Here is a 23,774-nt window from a genome sequence, read left to right as displayed (position 1 = left end):
GAGGTCACTTCCAGTTGCTGTGTTGCAACCCTAATGCATAGTTACATAGTAGGTGAGGTTAAAAAAAGACACAAGTCCATCAAGTCCAACCTATGTGTGTGATTATATGTCAGTATTACACTGTATATCCCTGTATGTTGCGGTTGTTCAGGTGCTTATCTAATAGTTTTTTGAAACTATCGATGCTCCCCACTGAGACCACCGCCTGTGGAAGGTAATTCCACATCCTTGCTGCTCTTACAGTAAAGAACCCTTACATAGTTTAAGGTTAAACCTCTTTTCTTCAAATTTTAATGAGTTTTATCCCTATTGTGGGGTCACCAGTAGGGATGAGCTTCGTGTTCGAGTCGAACCCATGTTCGACTCGAACATCGGCTGTTCGATCGTTCGCCGAATTGCGAACGTTATGGGCCGTTCGCGCTAAATTCGTGTGGCGCGTCACGGCCCATAATTCACTGCGGCATCGCAGTGCATTGCTGGCTGATGATTGGCCAAGCATGCACTATGACCCGCATTCTTGGCCAATCACAGCGCTGTCAGTAGAGAGAGCTGTAATTGGCCAAAGCCAGGGTGGCTTTGGCCAATTATGGCTCAGGGGATTTAGTACACACCCCACACTATATAAGGCCGCCTGCACGGCGGCCCTGTGTAGTGTGTGTTCCGGTGTGCTGAGAGATAGAGAGAGAGAGAGACAGTGTCATTTGATTTGAGTTAGATAGATTAGGCAGAACAGTCAGTCAGTTAGCTGCACTTACAGTGTATTGTGTATATATATGCATCCCAGGTGTTGCATATATATATATACACTGTATTCAGTTTAGCTAGATCCGTTCCTGTTATCTTCTATCTAGACTATTTACATTTAATGCAGTGCGTCCTGCTCACAGTGTTCAGCTAGATCCGTTCCTGCTATTTACATTTAGTGCAGTGCGTCCTGCTCACAGTGTTCAGCTAGATCCGTTCCTGTTATCTTCTAGACTATTTACATTTAGTGCAGTGCGTCCTGCTCACAGTGTTCAGCTAGATCCGTTCCTGCAATTTACATTTAGTGCAGTGCGTCCTGCTCACAGTGTTCAGCTAGATCCGTTCCTGCTATTTACATTTATTGCAGTGCGTCCTGCTCACAGTGTTCAGCTAGATCCGTTCCTGCTATTTACATTTAGTGCAGTGCGTCCTGCTCACAGTGTTCAGCTAGATCCGTTCCTGCTATTTACATTTAGTGCAGTGCGTCCTGCTCACAGTGTTCAGCTAGATCCGTTCCTGTTATCTTCTAGACTATTTACATTTAGTGCAGTGCGTCCTGCTCACAGTGTTCAGCTAGATCCGTTCCTGCAATTTACATTTAGTGCAGTGCGTCCTGCTCACAGTGTTCAGCTAGATCCGTTCCTGCTATTTACATTTAGTGCAGTGCGTCCTGCTCACAGTGTTCAGCTAGATCCGTTCCTGCTATTTACATTTAGTGCAGTGCGTCCTGCTCACAGTGTTCAGCTAGATCCGTTCCTGCTATTTACATTTAGTGCAGTGCGTCCTGCTCACAGTGTTCAGCTAGATCCGTTCCTGCTATTTACATTTAGTGCAGTGCGTCCTGCGCACAGTGTTCAGCTAGAGCCGTTCCTGCTATTTACATTTAGTGCAGTGCGTCCTGCTCACAGTGTTCAGCTAGATCCGTTCCTGTTATCTTCTAGACTATTTACATTTAGTGCAGTGCGTCCTGCTCACAGTGTTCAGCTAGATCCGTTCCTGTTATCTTCTAGACTATTTACATTTAGTGCAGTGCGTCCTGCTCACAGTGTTCAGCTAGATCCGTTCCTGCTATTTACATTTAGTGCAGTGCGTCCTGCTCACAGTGTTCAGCTAGATCCGTTCCTGTTAAATTCCTACTGACCGGCAGGCTTGTCTGGTTACAGTATATAAAGCTACCTGAAGAAAATTACAGGTGTTCTATTTGATCCTATTAGTACCACGGTCAGGCAGCTAGACTATTTACATTTAGTACAGTGCGTCCTGCTCACAGTGTTCAGCTAGATCCGTTCCTGTTATCTTCCTACTGACAGGCAGGCTTGTCTGGTTACAGTATATAAAGCTACCTGAAGAAAATTACAGGTGTTCTATTTGATCCTATTAGTACCACGGTCAGGCAGCTAGACTATTTACATTTAGTACAGTGCGTCCTGCTCACAGTGTTCAGCTAGATCCGTTCCTGTTATCTTCCTACTGACAGGCAGGCTTGTCTGGTTACAGTATATAAAGCTACTTGAAGAAAATTACAGGTGTTCTATCCCAGCTTAGTGCAGCTACAGGCCATTAGTATGTCTGGAAGGCCAAGAAGGAGAGGCAGACAGTCACAAGCCAATAAGAGAGGGCAAGCAGGCTCTGTGTCTAGTGCTGGTCGTGGAGACGGTGCATCCTCATCAGCACGTGGCCATGGGACACGCTTGGCCTTTTTTTCGGCAGCTGGCCATGTTGAGCCGCAACATGCGGAAGACTTGGTCGAGTGGATGACCAAGCCGTCCTCATCCTCCTCATCCTCTCTCACCCATGCCCAGGGTGCTTTGTCTGGCAAAGCAGCGGCCTCTTCCCTCAGCTCAATGTCATCAGTGACTCCTTCCCTAGCTCCACCATGTCCTCATGAGGATTCCCTCGAACTGTTTGACCACAGTGTTGGGTACATGCTCCAGGAGGATGCCCAGCGTTTGGAAGGCTCTGATGACGATACTGAGCTTGATGAAGGCAGTAACATGAGCGCGGACAGAGGGGGTGCCCAAGAAGGACAGCAATCTGGCAGTCATGCTCCCCCTGCTGCAGCATACTGCCAGGTTTGCTCCAGTGATGAGGAGGGAGGGGATGATGAGGTCACTGACTCAACGTGGGTGCCTGATAGGAGAGAGGAGGAGGAGGAGGAGGAGGAGGAGGAGGAGGCGGCAGCACATCACCAACGAGGCAGGATGCCCTCCAGGGGCCAGCCTAAGGGCAGCACATTGACTGCATCACACCCCAAAGCTCCACATGTGCAGGGCGCTGCAGTCTCTGCGCGTTATTCAAAAAGTTCTTTGGTGTGGGCCTTTTTTGAGACGAGTGCATCAGATCGCACCGCTGCTATTTGCAACATATGTCTCAAGCGTATCTCGCGTGGCCAAAATATCTCCCGCTTGGGTACCACATGCTTGACCAGACATATGTTGACCTGCCATGCAGTTCGTTGGCAAGCGTATCTAAAAGACCCACACCAAAGAACAAAGAGGATCTCTCCTTGCTCCTCATCAGCTGAGATTTCCAACCCCACTAGACCTTCAGTCCTCTCTGAGACCTGCAGTGAGAGGAATGAAGGTGTAGAATTAGGTGTGTCACAACCAAGTACTTGTGGGCAATCTGCTTTTGGTACACCGACGTCAGATTGTACCAGGCAAATTTCCCTGCCCCAGCTGCTGCACCGCCGAAAGAAGTTTGCTCCCAGCCATCCACATGCCCAGCGGTTGAATGCTAGCTTGGCAAAATTGCTAGCACTTCAACTGCTGCCTTTTCAGTTGGTAGACTCTGCCCCCTTCCGTGAGTTTGTGGAATGTGCGGTTCCTCAGTGGCAGGTACCCAAACGCCACTTTTTCTCACGGAAGGCGATTCCGGCTCTCTACCGGCATGTGGAAGGCAATGTCCATGCCTCGCTGGACAGGGCGGTCAGCGGTAAGGTGCATATTACCGCTGACTCATGGTCCAGCAGGCATGGACAGGGACGTTACCTAAGTTTCACGGCGCATTGGGTGACTCTGCTGGCAGCTGGGAAGGATGCAGGACAAGGTGCAGTAGTGTTGGAGGTTGTTCCGCCACCACGCCTCCAAAATGCTGATTGTGACACACCTCTCTCCTCCACCCCCTCCTCTTCTTCTTCCTCCATGGCCTCTTCCTCGGAACCAGCGGTGCTCCGTAGGCGTTCAAGGGGCTACGCAAGTACGCAGGCCAAAAGATGCCATGCGGTGCTTGAGCTGGTGTGCTTGGGGGACAGGAGCCACACTGGGGCAGAGGTTCTGTCAGCTCTGCAGGGGCAGGTTCAGAGGTGGTTGACGCCACGCCAACTTAAGGCAGGAATGGTGGTTTGCGACAATGGCACCAACCTCCTCTCTGCCCTCCGACAGGGACAAATGACCCATGTGCCCTGTTTGGCTCACGTCCTTAACTTGGTGGTGCAGCGGTTCTTGGGCAGGTACCCGGGCTTACAGGATGTCCTGAGGCAGGCCAGGAAAGTCTGTGTGCATTTCCGCCGGTCATATAATGCCAGTGCTCGGCTGACGGACCTCCAAAAGGAGTTTAACCTGCCCAAGAACCGCCTAATCTGTGACATGCCCACCAGGTGGAACTCAACGTTGGCCATGCTGCAGCGGCTGCACACGCAGCAGAGGGCCATCAATGAGTACCTGTGCGACTATGGCACCAGGACAGGGTCAGGGGAGCTTGGTTTTTTTTCCCCACGCCAGTGGGCCATGATCAGGGATGCATGCACTGTCCTGTCACCATTCGAGGAGGCCACGAGGATGGTGAGCAGTGACAGTGCATGCATCAGTGACACTGTCCCCCTTGTCCACCTGTTGGAGCACACGCTGCGTGGAATAATGGACAGGGCACTTGAGGCAGAACAGAGGCAGGAAGAGGAGGACTTCCTTAGCTCTCAAGGCCCCCTTTATCCAGACAGTGTTCCTGCGTGCCCACCAATCACACAGGAAGAGGAGGAGGAGGAAGAGGAGGAGGAGGAAGATTGTGTCAGTATGGAGGTGGAGCCTGGCACTCAGCATCAGCAGCAGTCTTTAAGGGATCAGTCCCAAGAAACACATGGACTTGTACGTGGCTGGGAGGAGGTGGCTGCGGACCATGTCGTTCTTAGTGACCCAGAGGACTCCGGACCGAATGCCTCAGCAAACCTACGCTGCATGGCCTCCCTGATCCTGCAAAGCCTGCGTAAGGATCCTCGTATTCGTGGTATCAAGGAGAAGGACCAATACTGGCTGGCAACCCTCCTTGATCCACGTTACAAGGGTAAGGTTGCGGACCTTATCTTGCCATCGCAGAGGGAGCAGAGGATGAAACATCTTCGGGAGGCCTTGCAGAAAGGTCTGTGCAACGCGTTCCCAGAGACTGGGAGGTTACAAACTCCTGTTTCTGGACAACGTGTTGCTGAGGCTTCGGTCAGTCAAAGAAGGAGCGGTGGAGAAGGTGGCCGTCTGACCGATGCGTTCAGACAATTTTTTGGTCCGCAGCCCCAAGGTATGATCGGTTCCAGCAACCATCGCCAGCGTCTGTTTTACATGGTGCAGGAATACCTAGGGGCAAGATCAGACTTGGACACCTTTCCCACCGAAAATCCTCTGGGTTACTGGGTCTTGAGGATGGATCACTGGCCAGAGCTTGCACAGTATGCAATTGAGCTACTGGCCTGTCCTGCATCCAGAGTTCTTTCGGAACGCACATTCAGTGCTGCTGGAGGCGTGGTAACCGATCACAGGGTGCGTCTGTCCACCGACTCGGTCGATCGGCTGACCTTCATAAAAATGAATGAGTCTTGGATCACCACCAGCTACCAAGCACCTGATGCTGATGTAACCGAATAATTTTTTTTGAAATCTCAGATCCCTTCAAAGACTGCCTATGCTGATGCTGAGTGACTATCCCTGAGTAATTATCCTCTTCCTCAATCATCACGCTGATAGCTTGTAAGAACATTTTTGGTTCTGGGCGCCACCACCAGTGCCTAAGGCACAATTTTTCAGCCCCTGTTTAACAGGGGCGTGTAATTACAATTTTTGATGTAATACTTTGCAGCAGGGCTCGTTCCTGCATTCCAACTAGAGTGTCTGTGAGGGGTTGCAGTGTTGTGGCACCAGCACCAGTGCCTAGGGCCCAATTTTTCTGCCCCTGTCTAACAGGGGCGTGTAATTACAATTTTTGATGCAATACTTTGCAGCAGGGCTCGTTCCTGCGTTCCAACTAGAGTGTCTGTGAGGGGTTGCAGTGTTGTGGCACCAGCACCAGTGCCTAAGGCCCAATTTTTCTGCCCCTGTCTAACAGGGGCGTGTAATTACAATTTTTGAAGCAATAATTTGCAGCAGGGCTCGTTCCTGCGTTCCAACTAGAGTGTCTGTGAGGGGTTGCAGTGTTGTGGCACCAGCACCAGTGCCTAAGGCCTAATTTTTCAGCTCCTGTTCAACAGGGGCATGTAATTACAATTCTTGATCTAATATTTCACAGCAGGGCCCTGTGAGGGCTTACAGTGTTGTGGCCACAGCAACACCTAAGGCCCAAATTTCTGCTGAGTATATAGGGCAGGACCCTACTTTCAAACATCTAACTTACAAACGACTCCTACTTGTAAACGGAAGGAGACAACAGGAAGTGAGATGAAATCTACCCCTAGGAAGGGAAATTCTCTCCTGTAAGAGTTAATATGGGAAAACAAGTTCTCCTTTCCACTGATGCTTTCCAATCCTTGTTCCACAAAAAAACCCAAATTTTCAAAAAACATTTTTCATTGGGACAAAAAAGTGAGGTGAAATCTTCTGAAGAGGAGGAAAGACAGCAAAACAAATGTCACAGGGGTGATAACCCTTCCCTATGTTTTCCAAAAAGCTTAGAAAAGATTTTTTGGCTGGAGCTAAACACGTTAAAAATGTTCAAAATTACAAACAGATTCTACTTAACAACAAACCTACAGTCCCTGTCTTGTTTGCACCGCCTGTATACTGCTGTTCAGAGTATATAGGGCCTGGTGGCCCCACACCTTTCCTTATTTTAATTTGGGTGCGGGGTTCCCCTTAATATCCATACAAGACCCAAAGGGACTGGTAATGGACTGGGGGGTACCCATGCCGTTTGTCTCACTGATTTTCATCCATATTGCCATGACCCGACATGACATTAAACCCGCAAGCAGTTTTAAATGAGATTTTTTCCTTTAAAAATGACATTTGGTGCAGGGACTGTTCTAAACATGGGAAACACGCGTCACTTTACAGGCATACTATAGACACCCCCCAGGTACGATATTTAAAGGAATATTTCACTTTTTTTTTTTTACTTTAAGCATCATTAAAATCACTGCTCCCGAAAAAACGGCCGTTTTTAAAAGTTTTTTTTGCATTGATACATGTCCCCTGGGGTAGGACCCGGGTCCCCAAACCCTTTTTAGGACAATACCATGCAAATTAGCCTTTAAAATGAGCACTTTTGATTTCGAACGTTCGAGTCCCATAGACGTCAATGGGGTTCTAACGTTCGTGCGAACTTTCGGTCCGTTCGCGGGTTCTGGTGCGAACCGAACCGGGGGGTGTTCGGCTCATCCCTAGTCACCAGTATGGTATTTAGAAATTGAAATCATATCCCCTCCCAAGCTTCTCTTCTCCAGAGAGAATAAGTTCAGTGCTCGCAACCTTTCCTCATAACTAATATCCTCCAGACGCTTTATTAGCTTTGTTGCCCTTCTTTGTACTCGCTCCATTTCCAGTACATCCTTCCTGAGGACTGGTGCCCAGAACTGGACAACATACTCTAGGTGTGGCCGGACCAGAGTCTTGTAAAGCGGGAGAATTATCGTTTTATGTCTAGAGTTGATCCCCTTTTTAATGCATGTCAATATTCTGTTTGTTTTGTTAGCAGCAGCTTGGCATTGCATGCCATTGCTGAGCCTATCATCTACTAGGACCCCCAGGTCCTTTTCCATCCTAGATTCCCCCAGAGGTTCTCCCCCAGTGTATAGATTGCATTCATATTTTGCATTATTTTACATTTTTCTACATTAAACCTCATTTTCCATGTAGTTGCCCACCCCATTAATTTGTTCAGATCTTTTTGCAAGGTTTCCACATCCTGTGGAGAAGTTATTGCCCTGCTTAGCTTAGTATCGTCTGCAAATACAGAGATTGAACTGTTTATTCCATCCTCCAGGTCGTTTATGAACAAAATAAATAGGATTGGTCCCAGCACAGAACCCTGGGGGACCCCACTACCCACCTCTGACCATTCTGAGTACTCCCCATTTATCACCACCCTCTGAACTCACCCTTGTAGCCAGTTTTCAATCCATGTACTCACCCTATGGTCTATGCCAATTAACCTTATTTTGTACAGTAAACGTTTATGGGGAACTGTGTCAAATGCTTTTGCAAAATCCAGATACACCACACCATGTCTACAGGCCTTCCTTTATCTAGATGGCAACTCACCTCCTCATAGAAGATTAATAGATTGGTTTGGCAAAAACGATTCTTCATGAATCCATGCTGATTACTGCTAATGATACCGTTCTCGTATACTAAAATCTTGTATATAGTCTCTTATCTCCTCCAAGAGCTTGCATACTATTCATGTTAGGCTAACTGGTCTGTAATTTCAAGGGATGTATTTTGGACCCTTTTTAAATATTGGTGCTACATTGACTTTTCTCCAATCACCTGGTACTATTCCAGTCAGTAGACTGTCAGTAAAAATTCAGAACAATGGTCTGGCAATTACTTGACTGAGTTCCCTAAGTACCCTCGGTCACAAGCCATCTCATCCCGGTGATTTATTAATGTTAAGTTTCTCAAGTCTAATTTAAATTCTGTCCTCTGTTCACCATGGAGGTGCTTCCTGTGATGTGTCGTAAGGATAAACACTGCAGTTTTGGTTACCGAAGCCCCCCAATTCCCTTGTGAAGACTGAGGAGAAGAATAAATTCAATACCTTCGCCATCCCCCCATCCTTTGTAACCAGATGTCCTTCCTCATTCTTTATGGGGCCAATATGGTCTGTCCTCCCTTTTTTACTGTTTTCTTGGGATTTTTTTTTGCTCTCCTCCGCTATGTGTTTTTCGTGTTCTATCTTAGCCGCCCTAATTGCACCCTTACATTTCTTGCTGCATTCTTTATAAAGTCTGAATGCTGATGATGATCCCTCAACCTTGTATTTTTTGACAGCCTTCTCCTTTGCTTTTATATGCATTTTAACATTGGAGTTAAGTCATCCAGGACTTTTGTTCGCTCTTTTAAATTTATTACCCAATGGGATGCATTGGGTAATGCCCTTATTTAATATGCTGTTAATTAGTAAGCTTAATTAGTAAGGAAGCAAAGAAAAAAAAAGCTGTTTAAAAAGTGACAGAACAAGGTGTTAAAAGCCCCAAAAAAGAACCTAAAAATGCAACCCAGCAATCACCAGCAATCAAAAAGCAAAACTTGTTCACACTCTCCACTCAAGGTCCCCACTGTTTAGCTTCCAACCAGCAGTCTGGCCAATGCCTTTCGTCTACTGACTGGGTTTGAGGAAGTCAGTGGATCAAACGTATTAGGGTCAGACCACACGGCAACTGGAAGTGACCTTGTCTTGAACATCACATAGTAACTGAATATTGGACTTTTTTAGACTGCCACAAGGAACTTTTAGATGTTTTTTTAAGCTGCTTTTGCATCCCATTATATGGAACAAACCAATGTCTGTTTTGACCGTGCTAAGCTCTGCCACTGGGTGAATATAGCGAAGAGTGGCACAGGGTTTGCACTGATGCTGAATGTGGGCCTCCGTAGTATTATGTCTGAGCAGAGAAGACTGGGGTTTCAATTTTCTCCAGGTTTTGTAATCCTGGATCAGGGTCTGGAGCTTGGAGATTTTGAAGGGATTTAGTTGGGAAGAAGTCCCCAATCCTATGTCCAGGTGTTACTGGAGACCTGCAGGTACTCGTTATAAGGAAGGACCTGACTGGCAGCTGGCTCTCAGCCAGTGTTGCCGACCGTCAGTATTTTTACTGGCAGCCAGTAAAAAACAGGCAATTTTCTCCTGCCAGTAAATGCCAGTAAAAGGAAAAAAGTTGTCAGTAAAAAATATGGCTGTGATGTTCGGCCAGGTCCAGAGCTGGCCGAGACCATCCGAGCGCCTGCTACAGTGTGTTCGGGTAGCTCTGGTGGAGGCGGTGCCCGAGTGAGGCGTGTGATGTCATGGTGCAAGGGATCCATGCAGAGCGGCCAGAGTCTCGTGTGTGGGTCTGCAGGACAGGAGCAAGGCAGGTCGGGAGCGGGACTGTCAGTGCTGTTTAGACTGGAGTGGACTGCAGGGACCACCTGGCTTGGAGAGAGACTGTCACTGTGACTCAGGAGGGGACATGTCGTGCCAGTGAGAAGTCAGCATCAGTGTCACTGTGAGAGTCAACTTCATGTGTGTGTGCCTTCCTATTCTAATTTCCTGCCCTCCTGAGTCCTGTCCTGAGCTACTTACTTACTATATTGAAAATAAAATAAGAAGTATGTTTTTTTCCCCTAATATCTACCTTAAATCACATTGCTAATTGCATATTGTACTTGTTTGTAGCCTAAATACTAAAATTTGCACATAAAACTGTAATTTTGTAACTTGGAAATGCCAGTAAAAACTTGGCTGTGCCAGGAAATTTGGGGTGTCATGCCAGTAAATTTCAATTTGGTAGGTTGGCAACACTGCTCTCACCACCTGAGCCTCCCGCCCCCTCCACAGCCCAGGGCTCCAGTCACCAGCTCTCCACTCTACGAAGACTGAGAACTGAGTAATTAGTGGTCTTTAATAATTTGGTTTTCTGTGTAGAGGTGGCGGGAGACAGATGCAGCATCAGATAAATGCTGCATCCACCTAGTACAAATGTCTGTTTTTTTTAATCCCAAACTTCTCTTTTAGGTTAAAAAAAAAATAAACTGATCTACCATGATAAACCAATTGCAGTAACTGCTTAACAAAAGTTGGCTAGAGTTTGACATTAATGTGTTTATTTCCCATTAAAAAGCCCATATATGTCAATCTAACATTTCCCTAGCCTATAGGTGACAATGCAGCTGTGGGATCTTAGGGTAAATCAAAATGTGAGTCACTCTGTTATATGGAAAATTAACAAATCTACTGTCAGGATCAAAAAGTGATAAAACTATGTTACAGAGGGGACAGAGGGGTGTCACCGTTATGCAATAGAGTTTTCTCTGTCAGCTTACCTGTCTCCATGTGTTCATCTCTAAAGACCAGCTGTCTCTCACCTGACTGGTTTTATAACCTCTCCTCTAAGCATGGCCCCACCCCAGGCCCTATCAGGGAACCCTATATTAACCTGTGCACTGCAAGCCAGCAGTGCTGATCAATCATTGTGTGTTAGCCTCCGTGTGTACTTGCTGTGTTTCCTACGTCTGATTCCTGTTACCGACTTTGGCCTGTTCTCGACTCTCCCTGTCTGCTTGTTACCCTGACCTTTGGCGTGTTATGTTTATCCTTGTCTGCTAGTCGCCCTGACCTTTGGCTTACCCCTTACTTCCATGTCGTTCCAGCCTGCTGCCTCCTTCCTCTTCTCCTGTAGTCTACGGTGAGCGTGAGCTGTGAGACCCTGGGGGCCGCGACCTGGAGCCAGACTGCAGCGCAGTCCATCCTCACCACTAGAGGCTCTGGTAAACACCCGCTGGCTCTTAGACTCCGCGCCCTGGGGAATCTATGCTCTAGCTCCCACTGGGATCCATGTTAGTTATCCTGTAGACCTTCTTCCTGACCCTTCCAGGGTTCAATCCGCAGCAGTCAGTCTTAGGGTCCACTGCCTTAGCGGTGTACTTCCGACTCCTACAGAGTGCATCTGTCACCTGGTCCCAGGTGACCTGACAAGGGGACTGGAAAAACAAAGATTGCCATACTATTGCTACTGACAGACTGCATCATTTTTTTCATTTTAGATTTTGCCCATAGCTGAACTTTAACTTAAAATAGTACAGAATCAGAATCTGTATCAGAATGTTTTCAGTTAGATTTCTCCCTCTGCAGCTATGATGAAGCAAACCAAGTCATGGATAAAGATTACCCGAAAAGCATTGATGATGAGTTTTCTGGGGTAGAGGGCAATGTGGACACAGCAGTTAAAGTAAATGGTGAGTGACCCAAATAAATAACTCAAGTAAATTATTTGAAGTGAAGTAAGACTGATTTTAAAATAGATTAAAAATACCACAAGCTTAATATGTACACCACTCTTTATCAAACTTTTTACACTCAAAGCATAACTGAGAGCAAAACTTATATATATATATATATATATATATATATATATATATATATATATATATATATATATATATATATATATATATATATATATATATATATATATATATAATTTCCTGTTGTTGCTATAGGACAGAAAGGGAAGGAAAATCTCCACATTAGGACACAGATGGCAAAAAAACCCCCACAAAAAACACAAAACCTGACAGTGGTTATAACACTCCCTTACTCAGTTATACTTTAAAGTGTTTCTACTTTAAACTGGTTCTAAAGGCTCAAGCTTTTTTACCTTCATCCATTATATGCATCAAGGCAAAAAACCTTCTGTGTGCAGCAGCCCCCCCAGCCCTTCCTAATACTTACCTGGGCCCCATCGTGATCCAGCAATGTGCACGAGAGCCTTGGCTCTCTGGGGATTCTGCCTCCTCATTGGCTGGCACAGCAGTGGGAGTCATTGGCTGCTGCTGCTGTCAATCATACCCAGTAAGCCAATGAGAAGAGAGAGGAGGGTCTGAATGGACACACAGAGCAGGAGCTTGGGAGCCCACAGCAAGCTGTTTGCTCTGGAGGCACTTGGCAAGAGGGAGGGGCCAGGATCGTCGGTGGTTTTCTAAAACCGAATTGACCAGTAACTGCCCGTGACTACCAAACAAAAGGTGGGGAATATGTCTTATGGCCCTATGGATCTAATAATTATAGGCTCAGACAGCATCACTAAAGAAGCCAGCATTCTTGATTTTGATAAAAGAGCAAAACATGCTCATAAAAAAGTCCTGTTGAACCATTCACAAACTTCATACACTTGTGGAAGATGACAAGGGGTGGTATGAGACATACACATATCACTGAGGGAACATAATTTAAGGACCTTGCTTTGTGCACTGGTGCGCAGTCATGTTGGAACAGGAAGGGGCCATCCCCAAACTGTTCCCACAAAGTTGGGAGCATGAAATTGTCCAAAATGTCTTGGTATGCTGACACCTTAAGAGTTCCCTTCACTGAAACAAGGGGCCAAGCCCAACCCCTGAAAAACAACCCCACACCATAAACCCCCCCTCCACCAAATGATTTGGACCAGTGCACAAAGCAAGGTCCATAAAGACATGGATGAGCAAGCTTGGGGTGGAGGAACTTGACTGGCCTGCACAGAGTCCTGACCTCAACCCGATAGAACACGTTTGGGATGAATTAGAGCAGAGACTGCGATTTTTCGTCCAACATCAGTGCCTGACCTCACAAATGCGCTTCTGGAAGAATGGTCAAACATTCCCATAGACACACTCCTAAACCTTGTGGACAGCCTTCCGAGAAGAGTTGAAGCTGTTATAGTTGCAAAGGGTGGGCCAACTCAATATTGAACCCTATGGACTAAGACTGGGATGCCATTAAAGTTCATGTGTGTGTAAAGGTAGACGTCACAATACTTTTGGTAATATAGTGTACATACTTACATTGGTCCAAGCTGGACCAATCTAACTATGTAAAACAGTCCATGCCTAAACTTTACCTTTCAATAAAAATATGCATTGCAATTGGAAAACCAAACTTCCCTTATCATTCTTTTGTTTTTTTAATTGTTAAATGTGTATATTAGTTTAATGACTGTGATCTCCCCTTTTGTAGGATACATTTACTTCTCTCAGGCCCAAAAACATACAAGTATGACATTGAGAAAGAAGATGTGGTCAATGTTGTGAAATCCAGCTCTTGGATTGGATGTTGAGCCAGAGCCAAAAGAGTTATTACGAAAAGTGTTTTGAGAGAACATAGGAAATTGTATGAAAGATGTAAAATTGCATCAACATAAACAAACCTGTCCACAAGACCCAATTGTTTCCAAATACCTGGCACAGTAGCCTATGCTAGGGATGAGCTTCGTGTTCGAGTCGAACCCATGTTCGACTCGAACATCGGCTGTTCGATCGTTCGCCGAATTGCGAACGATATGGGCCGTTCGCGCCAAATTCGTGTGGCGCGTCACGGCCCATAATTCACTGCGGCATCGCAGTGCATTGCTTCCTGATGATTGGCCAAGCATGCACTATGACCCGCATGCTTGGCCAATCACAGCGCCGCCTTAACAGAGAGCCATAATTGGCCAAAGCCAAGGAGGCTTTGGCCAATTATGGCTCAGGGGATTTAGTACACGCCCCACACTCTATAAGGCCGCCTGCACGGCGGCCCTGTGCAGTGTGTTCCGGTGTGCTTAGAGAGAGAGAGACAGTGTCATTTCATTTGAGTTAGCTAGATTAGGCAGGACAGTCAGTCAGTTAGCTGCACTTAAAGTGTATTGTGTATATATATGCATCCCAGGTGTTGCATATATATATATACACTGTATTCAGTTTAGCTAGATCCGTTCCTGTTATCTTCTAGACTATTTACATTTAGTGCAGTGCGTCCTGCTCACAGTGTTCAGCTAGATCCGTTCCTGTTATATTCCTACTGACAGGCAGGCTTGTCTTGTTACAGTATTTTGAAGAAAATTACTGGTGTTCTTTTGATCCTATTAGTACCACAGTCAGGCAGCTAGACTATTTACATTTAGTGCAGTGCGTCCTGCTCACAGTGTTCAGCTAGATCCGTTCCTGTTATCTTCTTACTGACAGGCAGGCTTGTCTTGTTACAGTATTTCAAAGAAAATTACTGGTGTTCTTTTCATCCTATTAGTACCACAGTCAGGCAGCTAGACTATTTACAGTTAGTGCAGTGCGTCCTGCTCACAGTGTTCAGCTAAACCTACAAGTTAGTGGGGTGCGTCCACCTCACAGTGTTCAGCTAAACCTACAAGCTAGTGGGGTGCGTCCTGCTCACAGTGTTCAGCTAGATCCCTTTCTGTTATCTTCTTACTGACAGGCAGGCTTGTCTTGTTACAGTAAATACAGCTACCTGAAGAAAATTGCTGGTGTTCTTTTGATCCTATTAGTACCACAGTCAGGCAGCTAGACTATTTACAGTTAGTGCAGTGCGTCCTGCTCACAGTGTTCTGCTAAACCTACAAGTTAGTGGGGTGCGTCCTGCTCACAGTGTTCAACTAAACCTACAAGTTAGTGGGGTGCGTCCACCTCACAGTGTTCAGCTAAACCTACAAGCTAGTGGGGTGCGTCCTGCTCACAGTGTTCAGCTAGATCCGTTCCTGTTATCTTCTTACTGACAGGCAGGCTTGTCTTGTTACAGTAAATACAGCTACGTGAAGAAAATTGCTGGTGTTCTTTTGATCCTATTAGTACCACAGTCAGGCAGCTAGACTATTTACAGTTAGTGCAGTGCGTCCTGCTCACAGTGTTCTGCTAAACCTACAAGTTAGTGGGGTGCGTCCTGCTCACAGTGTTCAGCTAAACCTACAAGTTAGTGGGGTGCGTCCACCTCGCAGTGTTCAGCTAAACCTACAAGCTAGTGGGGTGCGTCCTGCTCACAGTGTTCAGCTAGATCCGTTTCTGTTATCTTCTTACTGACAGGCAGGCTTGTCTTGTTACAGTAAATACAGCTACGTGAAGAAAATTGCTGGTGTTCTTTTGATCCTATTAGTACCACAGTCAGGCAGCTAGACTATTTACAGTTAGTGCAGTGCGTCCTGCTCACAGTGTTCTGCTAAACCTACAAGTTAGTGGGGTGCGTCCTGCTCACAGTGTTCAGCTAAACCTACAAGTTAGTGGGGTGCGTCCACCTCACAGTGTTCAGCTAAACCTACAAGCTAGTGGGGTGCGTCCTGCTCACAGTGTTCAGCTAGATCAGTTCCTGTTATCTTCTTACTGACAGGCAGGCTTGTCTTGTTACAGTAAATACAGCTACGTGAAGAAAATTGCTGGTGTTCTTTTGATCCTATTAGTACCACAGTCAGGCAGCTAGACTATTTATAGTTAGTGCAGTGTGTCCTGCTCACAGTATTCTGCTAAACCTACAAGTTAGTGGGGTGCGTCCTGCTCACAGTGTTCAGCTAAACCTACAAGTTAGTGGGGTGCGTCCACCTCACAGTGTTCAGCTAAACCTACAAGCTAGTGGGGTGCGTCCTGCTCACAGTGTTCAGCTAGATCCGTTCCTGTTATCTTCTTACTGACAGGCAGGCTTGTCTTGTTACAGTATTTTAAAGAAAATTTCTGGTGTTCTTTTGATCCTATTAGTACCACAGTCAGGCAGCTAGACTATTTACAGTTAGTGCAGTGCGTCCTGCTCACAGTGTTCTGCTAAACCTACAAGTTAGTGGGGTGCGTCCACCTCACAGTGTTCAGCTAGAAGGTTGGTGGTGTTCTCATACTACAGGCAGGCAGTTGATTTTGCTAGCTGCAGTATCAGTACATATATATATATATATATATATATCCCAGCTTAGTGCATCTACAGGCCATTAGTATGTCTGGAAGGCCAAGAAGGAGAGGCAGACAGTCACAAGCCAATAAGAGAGGGCAAGCAGGCTCTGTGTCTAGTGCTGGTCGTGGAGACGGTGCATCCTCATCAGCACGTGGCCATGGGACACGCTTGGCCTTTTTTTCGGCAGCTGGCCATGTTGAGCCGCAACATGCGGAAGACTTGGTCGAGTGGATGACCAAGCCGTCCTCATCCTCCTCATCCTCTCTCACCCATGCCCAGGGTACTTTGTCTGGCAAAGCAGTGGCCTCTTCCCTCGGCTCAATGTCATCAGTGACTCCTTCCCTAGCCCCACCATGTCCTCCTGAGGAGTCCCTCGAACTGTTTGACCACAGTGTTGGGTACATGCTCCAGGAGGATGCCCAGCGTTTGGAAGGCTCTGATGATGATACTGAGCTCGATGAAGGCAGTAACACGAGCACGGACAGAGGGGGTGCCCAAGAAGGACAGCAATCTGGCAGTCATGCTCCCCCTGCTGCAGCATACTGCCAGGTTTGCTCCAGTGATGAGGAGGGAGGGGATGATGAGGTCACTGACTCAACGTGGGTGCCTGATAGGAGAGAGGAGGAGGAGGAGGAGGAGGAGGCGGCACATCACCAACGAGGCAGGATGCCCTCCAGGGGCCAGCCTAAGGGCAGCACATTGACTGCATCACACCCCAAAGCTCCACATGTGCAGGGCGCTGCAGTCTCTGCGCGTTATTCAAAAAGTTCTTTGGTGTGGGCCTTTTTTGAGACGAGTGCATCAGATCGCACCGCTGCTATTTGCAACATATGTCTCAAGCGTATCTCGCGTGGCCAAAACATCTCCCGCTTGGGTACCACATGCTTGACCAGACATATGTTGACCTGCCATGCAGTTCTTTGGCAAGCGTATCTAAAAGACCTACACCAAAGAACAAAGAGGACCTCTGCTTGCTCCTCATCAGCTGAGATTTCCAACCCCACTAGACCTTCAGTCCTCTCTGAGACCTGCACTGAGAGGAATGAAGGTGTAGAATTAGGTGTGTCACAGCCACGTACTTGTGGGCAATCTGATTTTGGTACACCGACGTCAGATTGTACCAGGCAAATTTCCCTGCCCCAGCTGCTGCACCGCCGAAAGAAGTTTGCTCCCAGCCATCCACATGCCCAACGGTTGAATGCTAGCTTGGCAAAATTGCTAGCACTTCAACTGCTGCCTTTTCAGTTGGTAGACTCTGCCCCCTTCCGTGAGTTTGTCGAATGTGCGGTTCCTCAGTGGCAGGTACCCAAACGCCACTTTTTCTCACGGAAGGCGATTCCGGCTCTCTACCAGCATGTGGAAGGCAATGTCCATGCCTCGCTGGACAGGGCGGTCAGCGGTAAGGTGCATATTACCGCTGACTCATGGTCCAGCAGGCATGGACAGGGACGTTACCTAAGTTTCACGGCGCATTGGGTGACTCTGCTGGCAGCTGGGAAGGATGCAGGACAAGGTGCAGTAGTGTTGGAGGTTGTTCCGCCACCACTCCTCCAAAATGCTAATGATTGTGACACACCTCTCTCCTCCACCCCCTCCTCTTCTTCTTCCTCCATGGCCTCTTCCTCGGAACCAGCGGTGCTCCGTAGTCGTTCAAGGGGCTACGCAAGTACGCAGGCCAAAAGATGCCATGCGGTGCTTGAGCTGGTGTGCTTGGGGGACAGGAGCCACACTGGGGCAGAGGTTCTGTCAGCTCTGCAGGGGCAGGTTCAGAGGTGGTTGACGCCACGCCAACTTAAGGCAGGAATGGTGGTTTGCGACAATGGCACCAACCTCCTCTCTGCCCTCCGACATGGACAAATGACCCATGTGCCCTGTTTGGCTCACGTCCTTAACTTGGCGGTGCAGCGGTTCTTGGGCAGGTACCCGGGCTTACAGGATGTCCTGAGGCAGGCCAGGAAAGTCTGTGTGCATTTCCGCCGGTCATATAATGCCAGTGCTCGGCTGACGGACCTCCAAAAGGAGTTTAACCTGCAAAAGAACCGCCTAATCTGTGACATGCCCACCAGGTGGAACTCAACGTTGGCCATGCTGCAGCGGCTGCACACGCAGCAGAGGGCCATCAATGAGTACCTGTGCGACTATGGCACCAGGACAGGGTCAGGGGAGCTTGGTTTTTTTTCCCCACGCCAGTGGGCCATGATCAGGGATGCATGCACTGTCCTGTCACCATTTGAAGAGGCCACGAGGATGGTGAGCAGTGACAGTGCATGCATCAGTGACACTGTCCCCCTTGTCCACCTGTTGGAGCACACGCTGCGTGGAATAATGGACAGGGCACTTGAGGCAGAACAGAGGCAGGAAGAGGAGGACTTCCTTAGCTCTCAAGGCCCCCTTTATCCAGACAGTGTTCCTGCGTGCCCGCCGATCACACAGGAAGAGGACGAGGAGGAAGAGGAGGAGGAGGAGGAGGAGGAGGAAGATTGTGTCAGTATGGAGGTGGAGCCTGGCACTCAGCATCAGCAGCAGTCTTTAAGGGATCAGTCCCAAGAAACACATGGACTTGTACGTGGCTGGGAGGAGGTGGCTGCGGACCATGTCGTCCTTAGTGACCCAGAGGACTCCGGACCGAATGCCTCAGCAAACCTACGTTGCATGGCCTCCCTGATCCTGCAAAGCCTGCGTAAGGATCCTCGTATTCGTGGTATCAAGGAGAAGGACCAATACTGGCTGGCAACCCTCCTTGATCCACGTTACAAGGGTAAGGTTGCGGACCTTATCTTGCCATCGCAAAGGGAGCAGAGGATGAAACATCTTCGGGAGGCCTTGCAGAAAGGTCTGTGCAACGCGTTCCCAGAGACTGGGAGGTTACAAACTCCTGTTTCTGGACAACGTGTTGCTGAGGCTTCGGTCAGTCAAAGAAGGAGCGGTGGAGAAGGTGGCCGTCTGACCGATGCGTTCAGACAATTTTTTGGTCCGCAGCCCCAAGGTATGATCGGTTCCAGCAACCATCGCCAGCGTCTGTTTTACATGGTGCAGGAATACCTAGGGGCAAGATCAGACTTGGACACCTTTCCCACCGAAAATCCTCTGGGTTACTGGGTCTTGAGGATGGATCACTGGCCAGAGCTTGCACAGTATGCAATTGAGCTACTGGCCTGTCCTGCATCCAGCGTTCTTTCGGAACGCACATTCAGTGCTGCTGGAGGCGTGGTAACCGATCACAGGGTGCGTCTGTCCACTGACTCGGTCGATCGACTGACCTTCATAAAAATGAATGAGTCTTGGATCACCACCAGCTACCAAGCACCTGATGCTGATGTAACCGAATAATTTTTTTTGAAATCTCAGATCCCTTCAAAGACTGCCTATGCTGATGCTGAGTGACTATCCCTGAGTAATTATCCTCTTCCTCCTCAATCATCACGCTGATAGCTTGTAAGAACATTTTTGGTTCTGGGTGCCACCACCAGTGCCTAAGGCACAATTTTTCAGCCCCTGTTTAACAGGGGCGTGTAATTACGATTTTTGATGTAATACTTTGCAGCAGGGCTCGTTCCTGCATTCCAACTAGAGTGTCTGTGAGGGGTTGCAGTGTTGTGGCACCAGCACCAGTGCCTAAGGCCCAATTTTTCAGCCCTTGTTTAACAGGGGCATGTAATTACAATTTTTGATGCAATACTTTGCAGCAGGGCTCATTCCTGCATTCCAACTAGAGTGTCTGTGAGGGGTTGCAGTGTTGTGGCACCAGCACCAGTGCCTAAGGCGTAATTTTTCAGCTCCTGTTCAACAGGGGCATGTAATTACAATTCTTGATCTAATATTTCACAGCAGAGCCCTGTGAGGGCTTACAGTGTTGTGGCCACAGCAACACCTAAGGCCCAAATTTCTGCTGAGTATATAGGGCAGGACCCTACTTTCAAACAACTAACTTACAAACGACTCCTACTTGCAAACGGAAGGAGACAACAGGAAGTGAGAATAAATCTACCCCTAGGAAGGGAAATTCTCTCCTGTAAGAGTTAATATGGGAAAAACATTTCTCCTTTCTACTGATGCTTTCCAATCCATTGGGACAAAAAGTGAGGTGAAATCTTCTGAAGAGGAGGAAAGACAGCAAAACAAATGTCACAGGGGTGATAACCCTTCCCTATGTTTTCCAAAAAGCTTAAAAAAGATTTTTTGGCTGGAGCTAAACACGTTAAAAATGTACCCGTTCAAAATTACAAAGAGATTCTACTTAACAACAAACCTACAGCCTGTATACTGCTGTTCAGAGTATATATGGCCTGGTGGCCCCACACCTTTCCTTATTTTAATTTGGGTGCGGGGTTCCCCTTAATATCCATACAAGACCCAAAGGGCCTGGTAATGGACTGGGGGGTACCCATGCCGTTTGTCTCACTGATTTTCATCCATATTGCCAGGACCCGACATTACATTAAACCCGCAAGCAGTTTTAAATGAGATTTTTTCCTTTAAAAATGACATTTGGTGCAGGGACTGTTCTAAACACGGGAAACACGCGTCACTTTACAGGCATACTATAGACACCCCTCAGGTACGATATTTAAAGGAATATTTCACTTTTTTTTTTTTTACTTTAAGCATCATTAAAATCACTGCTCCCGAAAAAACGGCCGTTTTTAAAAGTTTTTTTTGCATTGATACATGTCCCCTGGGGTAGGACCCGGGTCCCCAAACCCTTTTTAGGACAATACCATGCAAATTAGCCTTTAAAATGAGCACTTTTGATTTCGAACGTTCGAGTCCCATAGACGTCAATGGGGTTCTAACGTTCGTGCGAACTTTCGGTCCGTTCGCAGGTTCTGGTGCGAACCGAACCGGGGGGTGTTCGGCTCATCCCTAGCCTATGCAATATATATATGGCAGAAAACACATTACAGGATGAAACAAAAAATAAATGTAAAAGTTTTGAGAACTTGTTGTTAACTGAGAATATATAGCAGTGCCATTGTGGATGCCAATATTTTGCTGACCATCAGTATTCCTACAGCCCTCTTTATTCTAAAACAGCTGATAAAACACACAACTTCTGTAACACATCAAAATTAAATATTGTGCGAATTGCTTCCATTTTGTAAATATGTGCATGTTTTTATTTAGGTAATATTGGATGTCATTAGTATTCCACTATTGAATTTTCAATTTTATATTGTATATTATTTTGTACCGTCCTTTCGTTAAAATATTTTTAAAGAGAAATGGTTACTTATCCAATTCAGGGCAAAATTACACACAGCCCACGCCCTAGGCATGGAGTCCAGCTCCTTCCCTGCACATCTGTAAGTCTGCAGAAGCGGCCAATAACCTGGCCCAAACACTGTCACTTGGGGTGGTGCCATGATGTCATCTTCCTTGTCTAAACTCTGACATCAATATACAACAGAGGTTAGACAGGTGGGGATACTGCAGCAGGAGGCAGAGAAGAGTGTGGCTGGTTAAAGCCGAAGTACTGTAAATCCATCCATAAAACAGTTTCATTTTTGGCGCGTGCCGGAAATGTAACACTCCCATTGGCTGTGTTCTCAACCAAACTGTCAAACCATCCAGTGGCTGGTGTCATAAATGATCACATGTGCAGCATTATAGCAGTTGTAGATTAAACAAAGGCAAAGATGGCAGCTTCCTTGGCTGAAAACGATAGGGGGGTTTACTTAGACTTTAACTTTACATAACTGGGGAACTTTGTGCAGCTACTGAATCAACCTGAGTGAAAGTCTGTCTTTAAATTTTAGTCCTATGTTACGAGCCACCACATGGATAGTATAGTTGTATTAAATCAACTTCTTTAACCTATCAGAAATCATGTATGCCATCAAAGCCACGTTGGCAGCTTTAAGATGCACAAGAGAAGTGGTTCATTTAATAAATTGTCTAAAATTAAACTATTTGCTGAGTTTTTCTGAAAAAAAAATCAAATTTTACCTTATACCGAACTGTCATTTAGTAGTATTAACTTCAAGTAGACATTGTATCTTACTGGGTTCAAAATTCAGATTGTTTTATGGGTTTTCTGAGTATGACCCAAGACCACTGTCATATAACGCTTTGATTGCTAACAGCAAGAAGGTAAAATACAAAAAGCAGTGGATTCAGCTGTGGATGCACAATGCTTGTAAATCAAGCATTGTGTTTGTGTTGCCTCTACTATTTATTAATCAGGCAGGAAGGTAAGTTTTTTTTAAATTTATAGTTCACTATTGCAAGGCCTTATTTCAGACATTTCGAAAATTAAACCTAAAACTTACAACAGTGCAAAAGAACTAAGCACAGTTTACCTAATTTGTCCTCTTATGCCCCGTACACACGGTCGGATTTTCCGATGAAAAATGTGTGATAGGACCTTGTTGTCGGAAATTCCGACCGTGTGTAGGCTCCATCACACATTTTCCATTGGATTTTCCGACACACAAAGTTTGAGAGCAGGATATAAAATTTTCCGACAACAAAATCCGTTGTCGGAAATTCCGATCGTGTGTACACAAATCCGACGGACAAAGTGCCACGCATGCTCAGAATAAATAAAGAGATGAAAGCTATTGGCTACTGCCCCGTTTATAGTCCCGACGTACGCGTTTTACATCACCGCGTTCAGAACGATCGGATTTTCCGACAACTTTGTGCGACAGTGTGTATGCAAGACAAGTTTGAGCCAACATCCGTCGGAAAAAATCCTAGGATTTTGTTGTCGGAATGCCCGAACAAAGTCCGACCGTGTGTACGGGGCATTACACTCCTTGAAACTGAATAGTTTTCTCCTATGCTGGGATCACCATTTAGATATTTGTAAATCGCTATCATATCTCCTCTCAAGCGTTGTTTTTCAAGAGAATAAATTTAGTGCTTGCAGGTGTTCCTCGTATTTGAGGTCTTTCAGACCCTTTATTAGTTTTGTTGCCGTTCTTTGTACCCTCTCCAGTTCCAGCACATCCATACTGAGGACTGGTGACCAGAACTGACAGAGTACTCCAGATGAGGTCTAACCAGAGTTTTATAAAGTGGTAGTGGTTTATCTCTGGAGTATATCCCTTTTTTTTATGCATGCCAATATTCTGGCGGCTTTGGTAGCTGCAGCTTGCCATTGCATGCTATTGCTCAATCTGTCATCTACTAGTACCCCAGATCTTTCTGCATCCTTGATTCCCCCAAAGATTTTCCCATAGTGAGAAGTTTGCATTTATGTTTTTTGCCCCAAGTGCATTACTTTACATTTCTCCACATTAAACCTTATTTGCCATATATTAGCCCACTCCTTTATTTTGTTCAAGTCTTTCTGTAAAATTTCCATATTAGAAATTTAATATATATAGTATTTCAAACTGTTGCCATATATAGTGGCAACAGTTTGTGCAGCTCTTTACAAAATGGAGGAAGACAGTACAGCTACAATACAATTCAATACAAGAGAGATCAGAGGGCCCTCTCGTTAGAGCTTA

The sequence above is a fragment of the Aquarana catesbeiana genome, linkage group LG02 (assembly GCF_042186555.1).
Source record: "Aquarana catesbeiana isolate 2022-GZ linkage group LG02, ASM4218655v1, whole genome shotgun sequence".
In the NCBI taxonomy this organism is placed as follows: Eukaryota; Metazoa; Chordata; class Amphibia; order Anura; family Ranidae; genus Aquarana; species Aquarana catesbeiana.
Note: the sequence above shows the minus strand (reverse complement) of the source record.